This window comes from Dasypus novemcinctus, chromosome 1 (genome assembly GCF_030445035.2).
Source record: "Dasypus novemcinctus isolate mDasNov1 chromosome 1, mDasNov1.1.hap2, whole genome shotgun sequence".
Lineage (NCBI taxonomy): Eukaryota > Metazoa > Chordata > Mammalia > Cingulata > Dasypodidae > Dasypus > Dasypus novemcinctus.
The window spans coordinates 4197845-4215415 of NC_080673.1; the positions used below are offsets into that span (position 1 = coordinate 4197845).

Consider the following 17571-nt stretch of genomic DNA (forward strand, 5'->3'; position numbering starts at 1 on the left):
GCTCGCCACCGGGCTCCGTGCCCTCCGCTTGTGGCCGTCCTCTTTCTCAGCTTGCCTAAGTCATCCTTCAAGATTCAGGCTTTGGCCACACTAGGGGACTGAGAGTGCCTACAGCTGCAAGCAGGAGAATCGCAGCCATCGGCCGTGTGGGATCTGAGCCCCCTCTCGATTGAGAGGTGGCGCGGACATCGCCACCCCAGGGTCCACAGGATGGAGGAACAGAATATGGAGTAGCGTGGATTTACTGGTATTGCACTATAGAACTGTTGTGACTCTAGCAACGGAAGAAATTATTTCATTGATGTGGAGACAGTGGCCACAGGAGGTGCTGAGGGCAGGGAGAGGAAGGAAGAGGTGTGATGGGGGGCATTTTCAGCCCTTGGAGTTGTCCTGAATGACATTCCTGGGACACATGCCTGGGCATTGTGTATCCTACCATACCCCACTGGATGGGCTGGGGGAGAGCGTGACCTGCAATGGAAACCATGGTCCACGTGGTGCAGCAGTGCTCCAGGCTGCATTCCCCAAATGCAGTGAATGTGCCTCACTGAGAAAAGGGGATGGTGACATGGGAGGAGCAGGGGTGGGGCAGGGAGTGGGGTATATGGGAACCTCATGTTTTTTAATGTAATGTTTTATGTGATCTATTTATCTTTTTTTTAAAAAAGACAATTGGGGGGAAAAAGATGCTATTTTTAAAAAAAAAGATTCAGGCTCCGGAAGATTTCTAGCATGGCTGCCCCACACTGCCCACTCCCACCTGAGTGAGGGCCGTGGTGCCCCCCGCTGCCCACCTCTCTCTGCCTGCGAGCTGTCCTTTTCCTCCTCTGTGTTCTGTTACAGAGCAGGGACCTCATCCCGCGTGGAGACCGTCCTCTTTGTATCCCAGGGTCGACGTGTTTCTCTTATTAAATACATCCTGATCCTGACACGTGCCGGCCGCTGTGCTGAGCCCGTGGCTGCAGTGAGGATGCGAGAAGCAGCTGCTGCCCTCGGGAAGGGCGCCTGGCTGGGGCTGGGGCGGCGGCGGGAGGCGGCAGGCGCGGGGTCCCTGGAGGCCTCCCGTGCTCGACCTGTGGGAGGGGCGACTGCAGAAGTGCCGGACTCCTGAGACCTGAGGGCTGCGTAGGAATCACCCGAGTGGGGGGAGAGGGAAGGAAGCGATGTCGGTGGGGCAGAGGCGCCAGCATTATGGCTCGTTTGGAAATTTAACTTCCTTCCTGACCCAGCCCAGACTAAGGCAGGAACTGGCGGAGATGAGGCTGGGAGGGAAGTCAGCCCAGGCGTGGAAAGAGGCCGTTTTGATGCTATTTATAAAGAAATATGGACTTTAATTGTGGACAGGGAGATATCACTGGAGAGTTGCTCTTTGTTTTGTTTTGTTTCTTAAGGAGGTACCAGGAATTGAACCCAAGACCTCGTACATGGGAAGCGGGCGCTCAGCCACCTGAGCTGCAGCCACTCCCCGTCAGTGGCGGGTTTGAAGCACTGAAGCAGCAGGCCTTGTGTCAGCCTTCAGGGAGCCCAGTCTGCAGGAAAAACGGATTCGCAAACAAATAATGAATACTGAGTAATTCCTGCCACCCTGGGGCCATGCACCGGCAAAGGTGCAGAGGAAGCATAAAAATCAGAGCAATTCTGTCCTCGGAGAGGGCTTAGCAAAGAGGGAGAAGAGTGGGTGAGGGGAGCTGGACCGGAAAAGCCGAAGGGTTGGAGTGCCCCTGTCCTGAGCGGGGAGCCCCGGGAGCGCCCCTGCGGCCCCCTCCTCTCCAGGCTCACAGCCTGCCTTCCAGCCCCGCACACGCTGCTGACAAGCCACTCGGGTACAGGTGGGGTGCGCGTACTTGCTTGTGTTGTTGTTATTACTGCTGATGGAATGTGGAAGTGGAGAGAGCAAAACTGCATACTATAATGACCATAAAAGCCACCTGTGAGCCTCTCTTGCTGACTATCCCTAGGGAAGGAAAACTGGAAGGGGCATTTGCTCCCAGAGACCAGGCTCTAAAGTATACCCGCAAACAGAATTCCCGGCAGGGGAGTTTTTGAGGAAGGGAGAAGGGACTGTGACGAAGGAGCAGAGGAAGCAGGTGCCGGGACTTCGGTGCCTGAGGGATGGATGCACCCCTGGCCCGCGCTCCCCGGAGGGTGGCAGCACCCCACGCCCAGGGGAGAGCGTGGGCAGGACATGCCTGCGGAGCGGAAGGGAATTGACTGCGCAATCGTAACAGGGAATGAGTGTAACGGTGACCACAGTTAACAGCGCTACATTGTCTATTTGAATGTGGTTAAATGGGGAATTGTTAGGTCGCATATATCGTACTAGAATAAAAATTTTAAAAAGTCCAGAGAACTGCACAAAATAGTGAACCCTATTGTAAATGATGGACTATAGGTAATAGCACAATTAGAAAAATGTACTGTCAGTTGTAGCAAATGTACCACACCAATGCAAGGCGCTAACAAATAGGGAGGTATATGGGAATACTGTATTTTATGCATGGCTGTTCTTCTCTAACGAAAATAAAAATTATAATAAAAAACAAAAGTGGTAACTACACACAGTGGAATAATATTCAGCCATGAAAAAAATAAAGTGTCCCCTTAAATTTTGCTCCCTGGTCTCCCTTGCCTCTCCTTGGTCCCACCCTGGAGACAGAGATTTAGAGGACGACATACGTACGTGGGCTAGCACAGTGTCCCCGGGATCGTCACAGCAGTCGATCCTTGGCAGTTCTCAGTGGAACTGCAGCTTCTCAGGTCTAGGCGCCGTCCCCATCGCCGCCTGGCCACTCCCCGTCCACAGTTCTCTGCCTCCCGTGCGGCACGGGGATGGGCATGCTTGCTTTTCCCAGGCACCGGGCTGGGTCCGTGGGCCAGCTAGAGAAGGAATGGAGGAGGCTGGCGGCCAGGGTGCGAGGATGAACCCTGCTGAGAACTCATTTTCTCATTCGTTGTCTAATGCAGGCCACAGGTCAGCCCTAGGAGATGGGTGGTGCAGGGGTTCTTGCCTCGGCTACAGCTAAGGAAGTAGAGGCCACGCCATTCCCAAGGACACCGCGGTGGAGGAGCTGCCCTGAACCCCAGGTCTCCTCCCGGAGAGCACATGGCCCATTCCAGTCATGGCCAGGGAAAAGTGGTGCTAAATCCTGGGCACAGCATCGCTTAACTGGTAACTACTGTCAATTATTATTTAAAGGAACCAAATGGCAAGAGTGGGCTGGTGAAATATGTGGCTGTATCCAGTGGAGGGCGCAGAAACAACCACCGGATGTGCACATAGGAGCAAGCCTGGATCTTAAAACTCAGTGTGGAAGGGGAAGGGGAAGAAACAGCAAGAGACAGATGACAAATAGAAAAACCAAAAATATGCTCATAAGCCATAATATCTTAAAAATAACCAGCATAAATGAAAATAGAAACCTTGAACAAATTCAGATGTTTACCTATGGTGAAGGGATGGCGAGGTGAAAGCCAATTAATAAATACCCAAGGGAAAGACGGCCCAGCCCAGTAATGGCAGCGTGTCACCAACAGAGGAATAAAGAGTATGGCCTCAGCGTCTGCAGTCATGGGTACAAAACCCCCAAAACAAATACAAAAACCAAGACAGCTACCTCAAAAATAGAGCCCGCACAGCTATAAACTGAATTTTGTTGACAATGAGTGGCAAGGCAAAGTAGGCCAACCTAGTGCTTTTCATCTGTTTATCCACTTCACAGAGAAACTGTTCCTGGTGTTTCCTTAATGAGGATTTACAATATCCATTCATCCACCCATAAACATTTAGCAAATGCTCCTGAACGTGAGACCCGCTCCCTGGCACTGTGAAGGCTAAGAGTTGAAGATCCCTCCTCTTCTCTGGAGAAGTTTTTCAATCCAGGTAAGGGTGGGTGCCAGGCACATGGCAAATTCTGATTTTAGAGTTTGATGTACATACAAGCTTGCAAGAATAGCACCAAAAAACCATTTGATCTGTTTCATTTAGTTACGATGGAGAAGGAAGGAAATAAAAGAGAAGTAACAATTGGGGTTGGGAAAATCACATGGCTTGATTTTATGAATTAAAACCCAAAGCAAGGAGAAATGGCTGCCTCTAAATGGTAGTAGTGTCTTAGTTGCCTAGAGCTGCCAGAACAAAGGAGCACAAATGGGTGGCTGAGAACAACAGAAACTTACCTTCTCCCAGCTCTGGAGGTGAGAGGTCTGAACTCACGGTGTTGGCAGGGCCCTGTTACCTCTGGACCCTGCATCCTTCCTTGTCTCTTCTAGCTTCTGGTATTTGCTGTCATCCTTGGAGATCCTCCTTTTGTAGGTGCATCACATTGCCACTTCCACCTTCATATGGATTTCCTAGTGTCTGCTGGCTGTCTCCTCTCCCCTTCTTCTAGGGACACTGGTTGTATGGGATTAGGGTCCCCTGTAATCCAGTTTGACTCATTTTAACTGATTGCTTCTTCCAAGACCCTATTTCCCAATAAGGTCATTCATGGGACTTGAACTTTTAACCCATAACAATTAGTTAACATTTCTTTAGTATGTTTATATTGGCATTTAGTGCTCAAAGCATTTGTGTATGTGTTTTATTTCATTTAATCTTCATAATCACCCTTTAAGGAAGATGCCTGTATTATTCCCATTTTTACAGTTGAGAAAACAGAGGCTTAGGCTGAGTACCTCACCCACGGTCACACAGCGAGGAAGAGATTCTAAGGTGCATATTTCCAATCCAAAGTATCATTTTAAAAAAAATCCCCTCAATCAGGGGCCAGCACACATTTTCTATAAAGAGCGAGAGGGCAAATTCTTTACTTTTTGTGGGCCATACTGTATCTGTCTCAAATATTCAGCTCTGTTGTTGCAGTGCAAAAGCAGTCACGTTGGTATACAAACACATGGGGGAGGCTGTGTTCCAAACTTTACTTACAGAAGCTGGTGATGGGTCAGATTTTCCCCTTTGGGTTGTAGTTTGCCAACTCCTGCCCCAGACAATGATAATAGCTTGTTTTTAGCTGATCTTTTATGTATTAGTTAGCCAAAGGGGTGCTGATGCAAAATACTAGAAATCTGTTGGCATTTATAAAGGGTATTTATTTGGGGTAGGAGCTTACAGTTACCAGGCCATAAAGCATAAGTTACTTCCCTCACCAAAGTCTGTTGCCACGTGTAGGAGCAAGATGGCTGCTGATGTCTGCCAGGGTTCAGGCTTCCTCTTCTCTCCCCTAGGGCTCTGTGGTTCCAGCTTCTTCCAATATCGCTGTGGGCTGGGGTAAAGTCTTGTCTCTCTCCTGGGGCTTGTTTCTCTCTGGGCTCAGCTGCTCTGTTCTCTCCACAAGGTCAGCTGTAGACTATCAGACTCTCTCTCTTCCTGGGGCCTCTGCTTGTCTATGGAATTTCTCTCCTCCTCTGTGTTTCTCCTGTGTGTTGACTTCCTGGGGCTCCAGCATTTAAACTCTAACCTCCCTTCTCTGTGGTGTGATTTCTCTGTGAGTCCCCGCCCACCAAGGGGGCAGGGACTGAATGTCCTGCTGACATGGCCCAATCAAAGCCCCAGTCATTATTTAATCAAGTAAAAGTGAAAACTCAGAATCCAATACAGTCTAATATGCCCAGAGGAGCAGACCAGTCCACAAACATAATCCAGCATCTATTTTTGGAATTCATAAGCAATATCAAACTGCTATAGTATATTTGCTCTTTAAAATAAAACAACTGATATCATCCATATAAGGAAATACATGGTTTGATGTTATGATATATGTATACCTAGAAAACCATGACCCCACTCAAGATAATACACATATCCTTAACCAAGCTTTCTTCTGCACCGTTGAAATCCTCCCCTCCTTAGTCCACCTTCCTCTGTCCTCAAGCAGTCACTGATCCCCTTGCTGTCACTATAAAGCAGTTTGCATTTTCTAGAGTTTTATGCAAGTGGAATCATATGGGAAGTGATTTCTGCCTTCTTTCACTCTACACAATTATTTTGAGATTTATTCATGTTGTTGTGGGTATCATTAGATCATTTGTTTATTTTGCTGAGTAGTATTCCATTGTATGGATATACAATTATTTGTTTCTTCATTTACCTGTTGATGAAAAAATTTTTTTTCAGTTTTTGCCCATTTCAAATAAAGCCAGTATGAATATTTTTGTGTCTTTGTATGACTCTACTTTCATTTCATTTGGGTAAATATCTAGAAGTGAAATTACTAGATCATATGATAGGTAAATATTTGAAAAATTTTGACAGGTTTTTTACATTTTAAATATATAAATCGGTTGTACCAGTTTATATTCCTACCAGCAGAGTATGTTTCAGTTTCTCTACATCCTAGCCAGCATATGACATGGTCAGACTTTGTGTTTAGTCATTTTAGTGGGTGGGTAGGGCTGTCTTATTGTGCATTTAAATTTTTATTTCCTGAATAATTGATGATGATTGAGTAGCTTTTCATGTCCTTTGTTGCCTTCTGTATAGCTTTCTGGTGAAGTGTCTGTTCAAATCTTTTGCCTATGCTCTTATTGTAAGAGTTCTTTGTATTTTTACGTATATTTTCTTTGTCAGATACATGTTTTAGAAATGTTTTCTCCTGGTCTGTGGTTTGCCTCTTTATTGTTGTGATAGTGTCTTTTGCAAAGCAAAAGTTTTAAATTTTGATGAAGTCCAAATTATTGCTTTTTTCTTTTATAGTTTATACTTTTTGTACTGTGTTTAAGAGACCTTGGCAAGCCAAGGTCACTAAGATTTACTCTGATTTTTCTTTTGTAAGCGTTGTCATTTTAGGTTTTACATGTAATTTATGATTGACTTCAGGCTCATTATTTTTGTGTGGAATGAGGTAAACATGAAGATTCATTTGTTGGTATGTCATTATCCAGTGGGTTCAGTATCATATGTTGAAAAGAATTTCCTTTCCTCAGTGAATTTGCCTCGGGCTCTTTGTCAAAAACGATCTGCCCATACGTTTGCAAGTCCATTTCTAGACTCTGTATTCTATTCCATTAATCTATTTGTCTGTCTTTATGCCAACACAACACGACCTTGATTACTTTATATTAAGTCATGAAATTAGATAGTGTAGGTCCACCAACTTTGTTCTTTTCAGAATAGATTTCTCTGTTGGAGGTCCTTTGTATTTCCATATAAATTTTAGACCCAGTTTGTCCATTTCTATTTTTTAAAAAAGTCTGCTTTTTTTTCTATAAAAAAAGTTAATTGGAATTGTGTTGAATCTATAAATCAATTTTGGGGAAGTGACTTAATAATGAGTCTTTTGATACAAGAATACAACATATCTCTTTTTAAATTTAGGTCTTCTTTAATTCCTCTCATTATTGTTTTATACTTTTCAGGTATAGTTCTTAAACTTTTTTGCCAGATTTTTTCCTAAATACTTCATATTTCGGATGCTATTGTAAATGGTATTTTTAAAACTTCAATTTTAGATAGTTTTTTTGCTAGCATTTAAAAATGTAACTGATTTTTGTATATAACTTTTAAAAAACACTGAAACCTCACTAAATCTATTTATTTTCTCTAGTAGCTTTTTGTCGACTCCTTAAAATTATCAATATAAATGACTATACTGTCTACGAGTGAAGATAGGTTTATCTCTTCCATTCTAATATGAATGCCTTATTGCATGGAGGAGGACGCCCAGTACAGTGTTGACTCTCAGTGTTGAGAGCAATCATGGCTTTCCTTGCCCTGATTTTGGATGGAAGGCATTCAGTCTTTAGTCATAAAGTAGTATTAGCTACAACTTTTTCATACCAGTTCTTTATCAGGTGGTGATATTCTATTCCTAATTTGCTAGAAGTTTTTTTCAAAAATGTTGCTGAATTTGGTAAAATGTTTTTTCTCCCTCTATTGAGATGATCATATATGTTTTTTTTCTTTTTTAGAATCTTAATATGGTGGTTTACATTGATTGATTTACAAATGTTATGCCAACCCAATATTTTGGGATAAACCCCATTTGGTCATGATGTATTACCATTTTTATATATTGTTGGATTTTATTTGCTAAACATTTTAAAAGAATTTTTGCATCTGTGTTCATGGGGGATGTTTGTCTATAGTTTTCTTTCCTTGTAATGACTTTTCTGATTTTAGTATCAGAGTAAATCTGGTGTTATAGAGTGAGTTGGGCAGTATTCAGTCCTCTTTACATTTTTTTTTTTTTTGGAAAATTAGGGTAGAATTGGCATTATTATTTCCTTAAATCTTTGGTAGAATTCGTGACTAAAACTGCCCAGAATTGAATCTTTCTTTGTTGAAATCCAATTTATATAGTAGATATGGGACTATTTATATTATCTATTACTATTTTATTTATTTATTTTTACTTTTTTTTCTTCTTTATTTTCTTTTAAATGCTACATTCAAAAAATATGAGGTCCCCATATACCCCTCCACCCCCGCACTGCACCCCTCCCACATCAGCAACCTCTTCCATCATCATGGCATAGTCACTGCACCTGGTGAATACATTCTGGAGCACTGCTGCACCACATGGACAGTGGTCTACATTGTAGTTCACACTCTCCCCCAGTCCACCCAGTGGGCCACGGCAGGACACACAATGTCCAGCATCTCTCCCTGCAGCGCCACCCAGTTATTAATTTCTTTTTAGATTTCCTCCTTGATCCACTGTTTTTCTAAGAGTGTGTTGTTTAACTTCCAAATCTTGGTGTCAAATCTGGGTCTCTGGCTGCAGATTCCCAGCTTCATTCCACTGTGGTCAGATAAATTATTTTGTATGATTTCAATCTTTCTGAATTCATTGAGACTTTTTCTGTGACCTAGCATGTGGTCTATCTTGGAGAATGATCATGTGCACTTGAGAAGAATGTATATCCTGCTGTGTTTGGGTGTGAAGTTCTGTATATGTCTGCTAGGTCCGGCTCCTCTTTGTTCTGGCTCAAAGTCTTTGTTGCTTTATTGATTCTCTTTTGAGATGTTCTCTCCAAGGTTGATAGTGGTGTATTAAGGTCCCCCACTGTAATTGCAGAGGCATCTATACCTTCACTTAGGTTTTCCAGTGTTTGCCTCATGTATTTGGAGGCGCCCTTGCTAGGAGCCGAAATGTCTATGATTGTTCTTTCTTCTTGAAAGATTATCCCTTTCACTAATATGAAGTGTCCATTTTTGTCTCTCACATTGTTTTGCATTTAAATTCTATTTTGTCTGATATTAATACAGCTGCTCCTGCCCTTTTTTGGTTATTGTTTGCTTGTAAGATTGTTTTCCAGTCATTCACTTTATCATTTTATCATTTTATCATGATGGATTTAATCAGTTGCTTAGCTTCATTGTCTCGTCTGGGGTTTAATTAGTTGTTGTTTTTGCATGCATGTTAAGTCTTCTCTTTGTCACTTTTTTCTTCTTATTCTATTTCCTTATTGTTGACTAAGTTCACCTGAAGGAAAAATATTAGGGCCAAAGAAAGCAAAAGGAGTAAGAAAAGAAAATGAATAATGGTAGTATTGATAGTAAATATTAACAAAGGAACCATGTGAGATGTAGGAGAATGGATATTAGACTCATGCAAGGTATGTAGAGTGGTAACGGTAAGAAAAGTAGAGTACGTATAATGAGACAGTAAACTGAATATGGGGAGGAATACAGTGTGAATTAAAAGGCCAGTGTGTTCAGGGGAGAGGGAAAGAGGAAAGAAAGGCCAGTAATATAAAGAGTGAATATAAGACAGAAAACAGAACAAAGGTATTAGAAATAAAAAGTCATAAAAATAGGGGGGCAAACAAAGAGAGCTGTAATGTAAGAGAAACAATAAATGATGGAGGACAGAAAGATGTAGAGGAAAGGGGATAGTGTTGGTGGCCAAAATCAATACACACAGAAAAGAGTAAATGGAGGATGAGGAAACACAGCAAATGTGAAGCTCTCCCTGCAGCACCTAATGTAAAAACAGTAAAAAAGAAGAGAAAGAAAGAAAGGGACAAAAGGGAGGGGGGAAGGAAGCAAGAAAAAGAAAAAGAAAGAAAGAAAAAAGGGCCTTGGGGGGGATAAAGAGGAAGGAAAAACAAGAATACAAACCAACAAAATACCAAAGTTTCAAGCAAGGAATCCTCTTTGCAGTTAAATAAAAATGCTTAGGGATCTGAGGTTCCCCTTTCTCCCTTCCTCACTTCTCTCTCCCAGGGCAGCAGGAAAGCTGCCTGAGAGGTCCGGTAGGAGATTCAAGTCGGTCCTTGTTGAACCAGCTCCACACAGAAAACAATGACTCTTAATTTCCAGAGAGAGAGCACTCACACCTCACTGGGAACTCCGAGTATGCTATTGGAGGCTTGATAAGCACCTCCTACAGTCCCTCTCCTTTAGGTGTGCTGTCGGAGGGCTAGTTGGTTTTCTGACTCCACCTTCTCCCAGACCAAGTTTCCTATCCCAAGGTATTTAGGTGAATTGCGCTTTCTCAGCAGATTCGCCACTCCTTTCTTGCCAGGTTCTCCCAAAAAAGGGGGGGGGGACCAGAAAATTGAACCCACACTCCCCCAGCCCCTCTCTGCACCTCCCACTGAATCTCTCCCACTCACGGAGGCAGTCCAAAACCAGAGGGCTAGGGCAATCCCAGACCTCTGGGAGCACTGGACTCGGGAAAGGGAAGTCCGGGACACTGCAGACTCAGCGCATGTAGGTCTGTGGAACGCGGGCTACGGGGGCTTAGGGGACACGGACCTGGACCACACATCTGGGGATCACGGGACCCAGGAATGCCGCCCTGCAACCAGCAGTTCTCGGGGAACACTGTAGCCGCCAGCCCTACGGGGAAGGGTCCTGCCTCCCCACAGCTTCCGACCTCTGTACTTGTAACCCGCATTCTACCTTTAGCCAGCACTACTTCTGTCACTGTCTCTCCAGATCGATGTCTATATACCTCCTGCCTTGCAAGTCCCCAAAACAGCCTGCTCTGGCAAGACTGCAGCCCCACTCAGCCGCTTCTTTGCAGGAGAGACTGTGAGGTGCTCTCACTCAGACGCCATCTTGCCCTGCCTCCTCTATTACTATGTGAGTGAGCTTTGTGGTTTGTGTCTTTCAAGGAATTTGTAGATTCCATCTCAGTTGAATTTATCAGCACAAATTTGTTCATAATATTCCCTTATTATCCATTTTAATATCCAAAGAATCTGTAGTGATGCTACCACTCTCATTCCTGATAATGGCAACTTGTGGCTTGTCTCTTTTGTTCATGATAAGTCTGGCTAGAAGTTGTCGATTTTATTCATCTTCTTAAAGAACCAGCTTTTGGTTCCATTGATTTTCTCCATTGGTTTTCTGTTTTAAATTTCATTGATTTCTGCGCTGACCTTTATTATATTCTCTTTTTCGCTTACATTGTGTTTCATTTGCTTTTCTTTGTCTAGTTCTTTAAGGTGAATGCTGAGGTCATGATTTGAGACTTTTCTTCTTTTCTAAACTAAGCATTTAGTGCTATAAGTTTCCCTGTACATACTGATTCAGCAGCATCACAAAAATTTTGATAACTTTAGTTTCATCTTCATTCAGCTCAAAATACTTTCTAGTTTTCCTTTGATTTCCTCCTTGATATGTGAATTATTTAGAAATGAATGATTTGAATTCCAGTAATTTGGGGGATTTTCCAGAGCTCTTTCTGGTCTTGACTTCTACTTCAATTACATTTCAATGAGCTAAAAGAATATACTTTGTAGGATTTTAATTCTTTTAAATATATTGAGACCTGTCTTATGACCAAGAATAAATTCATGTTCAATATCCACTTGGAAAGAATGTAAGTTCTGTTGTTGTTGTGTGTAGTGTTCAATTAATTTCAATTAAGCTCTTGGTTGACATTATTGTTCAAGTCTTCTATAACCTTTCTAATTTTGTCTCTACTTGTTCTCTCAATTATCATTGCTCTGAATATAGTTGTAGATTTACTTATTCCACCTTCTTTTCTCTCAGTTTTGCTTCATGTATTTTGAAACTCTGTTCACAGACATTTAGCATTGTTGTGAAATCTTGTCGAGTTGGCCTCTTTATCATTACAAAATGACCCTCTTTATGTCTGGTAATATTCTTTCCTCTGAAATTTTCTTTGTGTAGTCTTAAAATAGCCACTCTAGCTTTCTTTTGATTTGTATGGTATATCTTTTCCTGTTATTATTTTCTTTTAACCTACTTGTTTCTTTAAAGTGTGTTTCTTTTGGCTGACTATAGTTGGTCTTGCTTTTGTAATCAATCTGACAATCTCTGCCTTTTAAATGGAATGCTTAGACCATTTATATTTAGTATTATTATTTATATTAAGTTTAGATCTGCCATCTTTTTAGTTGTTTTCTATATGTCTCATTGGTTCTTTGTTACTTTTTTTCTTTTTTACTTTTCTAGTATTTTTTCCTAAGGTTTATAGTATACTTTAATCACAGTCCACCTTAAAATAATATTATACCACTTCACAAATAGTGTAGGAACTTTACGTGAATATACTTTCATCTCTCCTTTCCTGGAATTTTTACTGTCATCACTCATTTTACTTCGCATAGGTTATAAACCCTACAATACATTGTTAGTAGTTTTGATTTAAACATTCAGCTATCTTTGAAATAGTCTTTAGAAATGAGAACAAACTTTTGTATTTACCTACATATTTACCATTTCTGGTTCTCCTGATTCCCTTGTGTGATTCAGGTTTCCTTCTGCTGTCATTTTCCTTTTGTCTAAAGGATGTCCTTCAACTTTTCTTATAGTGTAGCCCTGCTGTTATGAATTCTTTCAGCTTTTATATATCTAAAAGAGTCTCTATTTCATATTCGATTTTGGAAGAAATTTTTGCTGGATATAGACTTTTAGGCTGACAGATTTTTCTTCAATAGTGAAAAGATGTTGCTCCACTATCCTCTGTGTTTGCACTCTTTCTAATGAGGTGTGTGGTGTCATTTTCATATTCATTTCTCTGCATTTAATAGGCATTTTTCTTAGGCGGCTTTAAAATTTTTCTCTTTATCAATGCTTTTATTTGTTTGGTTATAATTTGTAGTTTTCTTCACACCTCTTTGGGGTTCATTGAGCTTCTTTCATAGTTTTCATAAATTTCAAATGCTTTTGCCTATTATTTCTTCAAATATTTTTTCTACCTTCCTTTTTAGGGGCTCTCTCCTATATGGCTGCTTAAATTTTTCCCACATCTCATTGATTCTCTGGTCATTTTTATTTTCAGACTTTTTCTCTGTGTTTCATTTTGTATAAATTTGATTGCTATGTCTTTAAGTACACTAATCTTTCCTTCTGCAATGTCTATACCCCATCCAGTATATTTTTCATCTCAGGCACTAGGGTTAAGAATATTTGATGAAACATAAGTTTTATCTCTAGAAGTTCAAATTAGATCTTTTTTGTGTCTTCCATGTTTCTCCTCATGTTCAACTTTCCTTTACCCTTTGAACATCTGAAATATAGTTATAATGTCTATAATTTTTTAGTGTCCTTATCTAAAAATTCTATAATTTGTATCATTTCTGTTTGCTTCTACTGACTAATTTTTTTCTCATTATGGGTTGCATTTTCCTGCTTCTTTGGATGCCTAGCAATTTTTTTATTGGATACGAGACGTGAATATTACTTTGTTGGGGGCTGGATATTTTTATATTCCTATAAATATTCTTGAGCTTTCTTATGGAATGCAATTAAGTAGCTTGGAAACAATTTGAAAGTTTCAAGGCTTGATTTTAACCTTTTCCATGTGAGAGCAGAGAAGCTCGTTCCTCACCCCTCCTTCCCCCGCCTCCCTCCTACTGAGGCTCTACTTTTCTGAGTACTCTGAATTATGAGGTTTCCCTACCCTGGCTGATTGAAATATAAACTATTCTGGCCTGTGTGAGCCCTGGTTTTTTCTCTTTATTCCTTTGGGTGGGCTTTCTCCAGCCTTGGGTAGTTTCCTCACAGGCATGCAGTGTGCAGCTGAAGTCTCAAGGCTGACCCTTTGAAGATGTTCCGTGCTCTCTCAATGCAGGCTTTCCCTCTGACCTGCAAACTCTAACAACCTTGGGTCCCTCAGATCCCGTCACTGTCCACTCACTTCATGGACATCACTGTGTTCTGCCTGGATTCCCTCTCCCTGGGCTGACTTGAAGCTCTGCAGGTAGTGAGCTGGGTCAGTCGTGAGACTCACCTCATTTGCTTCCCTTTCTCAGGGGTTACTCTCCTGTGATGCTTGATAGTCAATGTCATAAAAACATTGTTACATATGTTTCATACTGTGCTTAGCAGTTTGATATTATTGATGAATTCCAAAAAGAAATCTTGGATTATGTTTGTAAACTGATCTTTTCCTCTAGGTATATTAGATTATATTGGATTCATAGGTTTACTTGATTAAATAATTATGTAAACCTCTCGTGCCAGTAGGGCACCCTTTGGTGGGCAGGGAGTCACAGATACAAGGCATGGCAAAGGACAGAGTTGAGGGTTTTTGAGGTTGGAGTTTGATGCTGAAGCCTCAAGCTGCAGCCACAGGAAGAAAGGAACCCTGAACCCCGAGAGAAGCAAGACACTGGAAGGGAGGAACTCAAGAAGCCTGAACCCTCGCAGACTCCAGCAGCCGCCTTGCTCTAACACATGAAAATAAACTTTTTTAGGGAAGTAACTTATGCTTTATGGCCTGGTATCTGTAACTCCTACCCCAAATAAATACCCTTTATAAAAACCAACCATTTTCTGGTATTTTGCATTAGCACCCCTTTGGCTGACTAATACACTGTGTTTTAGTCATTTCAGACAGAAGGATGAATCTGGTTCCTAGGATTTCATCTTGGTTTTAAGTGGAAGCCTTGGTAAATTTACTTTTTGGTTGAGTCATTTCCCAGTTATTTCCATAGGGCCCATACCTATGTGCTATAGTCTCTGAATCCTTGCATATTTATAAATATATTTTTTTCATTACAATGTGAAAGATACTTTGGCTAAATATAAGATTCTTCAGTAGCAGTCCTTGTCCCTCAGCAGTCTGAATGTTTTCTTTCTTCTGATTTCTAGTGTTGTAGATGAGAAGCCAAATGTCAGCTAAATTTTCCCCTTTGCAGGCAATTTGTTGTAAATGTCAAGAAGTTTTAAATATTGTCCTCTTTATCCTTAAAATTCAGATTTTTAAAATAAAACCAGGCTATGCCTCTTTTCATCAATCCAGCTAGGATGTTTTGAATCTTTTAACTATAGACACAGGCCTTTCTTTAAACTGGGACAATTTCCCTCCACTTGTTTAATCATTGCCTTTACTGTAATCATAACCTTTTCCTTCAACTGGAAATCCTAACACGTGCAATCTTCATCTGAGTTTTTTGTTTTTATTTGATTTTTAAAATAAATTTTGGTAAACTAATTTGATGGGAAAATATAACCTAAACTGTGAGACTATTTTTAATCATTTAAAAAAAAATTAGTGTGACTGTATACATGTTTTTCTGCTTAAAAATTGAATTGTTTGATTTCAGGGTGCTTCTGATAACATCTCAAGGGGTGTTATGTTTATAGTATAGAGTATAACCAGTATGTATTTATGTATATGTTTTAGTTTGCTAAAGTTTTCCATTGCACAAATACCAGAAATATGTTGGCTTTTATAATGTGAATTTATTCGGGTAAATTTTTTTTAAGAAAGAACACCAATAATCTGGAATTAAGACCCACCCTCCTTCAGTTGGGTCACCCCTTAACTAAAAATAACATCTTCAAGAGATCCTCTTCACAATGGGTTCACATAAATTGGGGTATATGATTCAATCTATCACAGTTTGTATTCTCTAGGTCACAACTCTCACTGAGAAGGAAAAAACTTCTCCCTAGTTTCACTCTAAAACAAGAAAGCTGGGAAGCGGATTTGGCTCAACTGACAGAGCATCCGCCTACCATATGGGAGCTCCAGGGTTCAAACCCTGGGCCTCCTGACCCATGCGGTGAGCTGGCCCATGCGTAGTGCTGGTGCGCGCAAGGAGTGCCGTGCCACACAGGGGTGTCCCCTGCATAGGGGAGCCCCACATGCAAGGAGTGCACCCCGTAAGGAGAGTTGCCCCACACAAAAAAGGTGCAGCCTGCCCAGGAGTGGCGCCGCATACAGAGAGCTGACGCAGCAAGATGATGGAACAAAAAGAGACACAGAAGAACACACAGCGAATGGACACAGAGAGCAGACCATGCGGAGGTAGGGAAAGGGAGAGAAAAAAAAAAAATTTTTTTAAAAAACACAAAGAAACGAGAAAGCTAGTTGGTGATGAAATAAATACATTTACTAGGCAGTGGGATACTAAACTTAAGGGGGGTGGTGGGAGTGTTTTGCAGCAGGGACTCTAGCTTAGAATCAGACCTGGGCAGGGCAGGGTAAATCACAGCTCCACCATGTGCTGATGCACAGCTCGATGTGCACCTCAGCTTCCTACATCTCAACATCCTTATCTGCACAACGGCGACCACGTTATTGCTCACGTCCAAGGGAGTTGCGAGGCTTAACTGAAAGAGTCCACCCAGAGATCCTGGCCCCAAAGGCATCTTCTCCACATTAACACTAACCATTATTTCGCCATCAACAGTTCCCAGACCGCGAAAATGTCCAAATCAAGCACCATCCGAGATGCTGTCTCACCGAAGGTCGGCTGCTGCAGCGCTCCAGCACGCGGCAAGGCACAGTGGCAGACGGACGGTGCTTCTCCTCCAGGCTCACGCCTGCCCTGAGCGCCGCTGTGGACCGTCAGGCAGACGGTTTTTCTCTCTCCTCTCACATCAGCCTCAGGCTGCTCCATTGATGCCGGCCTCTACGTCTCTCAGCCCTGGGGGCTCTCTGTCTCTCTGCGGCTGTGGCTGATCCTGGAGCCCTCCCTCACATGGCAGGGTCCAGCTTACAGTTCTCTTTCCCTGTGTGTCTCCTCCATCTATATGACGCCAGCAGGAAGGCTGAGACTGGCCCTGGGTCACGCTTTACTGAAGTTGTCCAATCAAAGGCTCTCAACTGAAATGATCTAATCCACAGTGATCTAATAAAAATGCCCCTTCACCGAATTTAACCAAAAGGTCCTGCATAAATAGGTTTGCATGCATAAAAATGGGTTAGCTTAAGAACATAATTTCATGGGGTCCACAAAAGACCCAAAGCAGAATAGTATGCATGCATGCATGTGTGTGTGTATAATATACAGTATAATTCTAAAAGCTGAAAAAAAATCAGAGTTCTAGAACTTTGTTGGCCTCAGTGATTTCAGATAAGATACAGTAGGTTTGTAAGCACATATTTGCTCTCCTGGATCTGTCCTCAAGGCTGACTTTTTCCTCGCTATTTTTCAGTTGTTGAATTTTTCTCTAAGTTTTTCATATATTCCTCCAGTTGATCCTTCCAGCTACTAATCATCTCAATAACCACTGTACTTACTGTCATCTACTCCAATTTATTCTATGCCTGTTTTAATGTTTAAATATTATGTTGTCCTAAAGTTTACAGTACAATTAACCCTTTCCCATGCTCTCTCCGTCTCTCCTCACTTTCAAAAAGATGTTGCATGCTTCCTTTAGGAGTGCTGTTCTGCCAGGAAGCAGTTTGCTCTTCCCAT

General features: G+C 41.8%; 1 long non-coding RNA gene across 1 annotated transcript in view; it reads left to right on the plus strand.

Annotated features, from left to right (window-relative positions):
- Positions 1-1801: 1801 nt before the first annotated feature.
- Positions 1802-17571, plus strand: part of LOC131279625 (uncharacterized) — a 33111-nt gene continuing 17341 nt past the window's right edge. The window contains exons 1-2 of the long non-coding RNA XR_009187036.1: positions 1802-3169; positions 3720-3880. This is a non-coding gene — a long non-coding RNA (uncharacterized lncRNA). The remainder of the gene's footprint in view (positions 3170-3719; positions 3881-17571) is intronic.